Source organism: Microtus ochrogaster, chromosome 16 (genome assembly GCF_000317375.1).
Source record: "Microtus ochrogaster isolate Prairie Vole_2 chromosome 16, MicOch1.0, whole genome shotgun sequence".
Lineage (NCBI taxonomy): Eukaryota > Metazoa > Chordata > Mammalia > Rodentia > Cricetidae > Microtus > Microtus ochrogaster.
In genome coordinates this window covers 43900225-43904119 of record NC_022018.1, presented here as the reverse complement: position 1 = coordinate 43904119, position 3895 = coordinate 43900225, and positions in this window count along the sequence as shown.

Sequence of the window (3895 nt, the reverse complement as noted above, 5' to 3'; positions counted from 1 at the left end):
AAAGAATATAAATAGCATTTTATCAGAGTATGCAGAGATGGCAGATATTTACATGAAAAAAATTCCTGCAGAAGAATTATCCATTTGGAAAATACAAATCAAATGCACAATGAGATATAGTCACACCTGCACAAGAATGACCAGACTGGGCTACATACTGAGACCCTGCCTCAAAAACTCCAAAACTAAGTCCATGTAAGTGAAACCAAACAAACAAAAAGAAGAATTTGCTAAGTAAGCCCAGATTTCATTTATAAGAAGTTCTGCTCTAACTACCACCTTGTGTACCTGTACTGACATCAGGATTCAAGCTCCCTTGGGGAGGAGAGAGTGGTACTGACTAGAGTGGATAGAAAAACTTCCCGGATAGGTGTTGTTCTGCTTTGTAATCTAAGTGACAGGTCTAGATGTTGGTTTGGTTGGAAAAGCACCCCTGTGATACTTAACTTTGCTTTATTTGTTTTCTGTGTGTTGAAAAGAAAATTGTTAGGGTAGAACTCAAGAGAGGCCCAAACTATTATATCTGAGGTAAGCATCAGTGTACCCCTACCTTGTACCTGCCTGGGGACTTTGGCCCCTCTCTTCAAAACCCACTCTTCCCCACTAATTGAACAATGATGTTTATATCGAAGTTACAAGCATTTTATTTTGCTTCTGAACTCAATGTAACCCAACCCAACATAATTTTAATAGTTAGCTGTTATATTTAATAAGATGTCTATTAGAAGAAAAACAAGGCCTTAGGTGAGCATGAAAAGGAAGGGTCTAACCTCATCTAGAGGAAGACGTAAAAGACTTCTCAAGGGAAGTAAGGTGAGCTCTGATGTTTAAAAATTCAATCAGAACGCAGCCCCAGGTAGGAAAGAGGACAGTAGCAAGAAGAGAAAGAAAACTGTGACAGAGGTTCATTTGGGATATTGAGGAACTCATCTATCAAAACGAATACTGCCTATTTTTGGTTTGGAAGAAGGACACATCACACAACATTGAGGCGCCCTTTTTCCCAGAGGAAACTCTCTAAAAGTTATATTAACTGGGAACATTTGTAACAAGTACTGTTTCTATTATGCATCTAAGCTGCCGTAGCAAATCCCTTGGTCTAAAATAGCAGACTGGTCTCTCCCAGAGGGTGAACATTATCCTGCGACTGGTTAACACCAGCCAGTCTGCCCTTGTTTGCTTATATTTTTGTTCCTTAATGAATTGTTATGCAAAGCAAGGTGCACAGACACATGTTTTTCCTATTGCTTCATATATATATATATATATACATATATATATGTGTATATATATATATTTAAACACTTAGTCAGGAAAGCTAAATCTCATATGGAGGAAATGGCATAGCTATTGAGGGCCTTTGCAAACATGTTAGCTACGAATCCCGCGTTAACACGATAATTGTTTCCACACACATATGTGTGACCCACAGCAAGGATTATTAAAATGATTTAAGAGAAGCCTACCATCAGCATTTGTACTTTCATTAAAATAAACAACAACAAAATGCTGTGCTGACTTGGTAAATATAAATCACACCAGCGCGTTCCTTTAAACATTTATTCCTGTTAATGATGTCTTTCCTATCCCCTCCCCATTCCTTCCCCCACGCTCTCTCCTCCCTTTCATCTCTTTCTCTCTCTTTCATTCTTCCTTTGTTTATTTAATATTTGATCTCTCTCTCTCTTGATTTTGCATAAGAAATTGTGACTTGAAAGTATTTACAATTAGGATAAAAAATGAAATAAAGTGAAATGTTAGTTAACTATCTAAAATTTAAAAATATTTATCCCAGTCCTCAAAAAAAAAAAAAAAAAAAGTCAGGTTCTGAAAGATGAGGATGAAGAGAAAGTCCTAGAAAGGAATCTAGCTTATTGAAATGCAAATCCCTGCCACTGAGCCCCATCCAAGTATCTTCTCCACTCACCTTTCCCTTCTGTTACTAGAAAAACAAGAAAAGGCCTTTGGGTCACCAATAAAAATTTTTGTTTCTTTTTAAGGAAAATTAGAGCCTGTTAACCAATAACATATGAAGGTGCCCTACATAAGCATTCCTGGGTGGAATTTGAGCCCAGAACCCTCTGGGTCCAAAATATCAGTTTTGCCAAATTACAAAACATTCTTAGGATTCAGGTAGCGAGTACTGTGTTAAAATTTACAGTATTCAACAAACAAATCAAGAGTGGCTTGTAGATAACTATTTAATTAATCATGGGAAACTTGATACAATCATTTCTAAGACACAAGAGTCACGGAGTTCTCATTTCTTAGTGGAGGGTTCACGTGAGTCTCTGTTTCATTCTGACTTTGCACTAACTTAGGACGTGGTCGGTTAGAAGGGGTAAAAACAGATGGTCAAGTGGAAATCCAGCACCTCCTGCTGATTTGAATGACAGAGGAGCTAACTGACACCGTTACATTAAGAGCAATAAAAATTTGACCCAATCCAAGAACGTACATTTCATCTTTCTTCTCCATAATGTGTTTATTTTAGCAATTTTGGACTCTCAGGACTTCAACTTCCTTCCCATTCTGGCCCAGTTCTAAACAGCATGGGGTCATGCTGTCCCCTTCGGGTTTTCTTGTCTCTGTTCTCTGATTCCTCCCGCTATAAGCATCACAAAATGTTCTGTGGCTCTTAACCTTTTGGGATACAAAAATGTGAAAGTGGCTAAAAGCTGAGAATGAAATTTAGAATAATATTTATTTATTCAATGTTTATGTGTGTTTATGTATGTCTGTGAAAGGAAGTCAGATCCACTGGAACTAGAGTTGCAGACAGTTGTTAACTGTCATGTGAATGCTGGGAATTGAACCTGGGTACATAGAAAGAGCAGTCAATGCTCTTAATCGTTAAGCCATCTCTCCAGCCCCAAAGATGGGAAATTTCAAGTTTCTCCTGAGAAAAGTAGAATACGTGAAAACTATCAATTGTGATACTTGGAAGTTGCAGGAGATCTAGACATCATCGATCATTCACACAAAACTGTGTGGGAACTTTTCAAAAGTTCTTGCTTTCTCATCCACTATCATCCAGGATCTAGAAAGGGCTACACTACTAGAGGTGTGATCTTTAATTCCATTTTGCGTGACGGAAATGGGTAGTTTTTCTGGTGCTCTACTACGGTGAGCTCTGGCCATTCCTCTTCCATCCCACTTAGATTATCACAGGCTCTAGGGAGGCTGGAGAGGCGGCGGTTTCCAACAGTCTGAGGCAATGTTCCCTAAGGAATAGGAAGCTTAGACAAAGGGCAAGCAAACCAAAATTTCCACCTTGGGAGAGGAAACTGCTCCTTTAATGATAGCTTCATTTACATCTGCCAGGATGTCATTTTCGAAAACGTGAACTAGGAGGAAAGCCGCGAGAGTGGTTGAAAGCATGAATGAGTTGGATGTTCTTGACAGCAGAGACAGCTTGTGATGCTCCCGTGATCAAATGGGGCTCCGAGTGGTTGTTTAGAAATGGAGCTTTAGGAAAATGAACTGTATTCTCAACACAATGCACATCCACTCTTTACATAGTAGGCTAAAACAAAGCTCAAGGGCAAAGTGGGTGCTCAAAGACCACTAAGGAGTCTTTAAGAGACGGTGGTATCCTGGATTATAAAATCATTTATACATACAGTTAACTAGAAGAGCCCCCTCATGTAAAAATTGTTTTGGGAATGATTTTGTGGAGTAGACTTGGAAAATTTGAAGTCCATATCCTTATCACAAACCTAGCAATAGTATTAAAATATGACTTTATTTGTTTTTAAACCCAAATGCTCTCTAAATCACTGCGCACCTTACATTTCAATGATAACTTTTTTTTTTACCAACTTCCTAATGACTGTTCTTATGCCAGATATTGGCTCAAAAGACAGTCTGACATAAACTTTTTTTTTTATTTTTT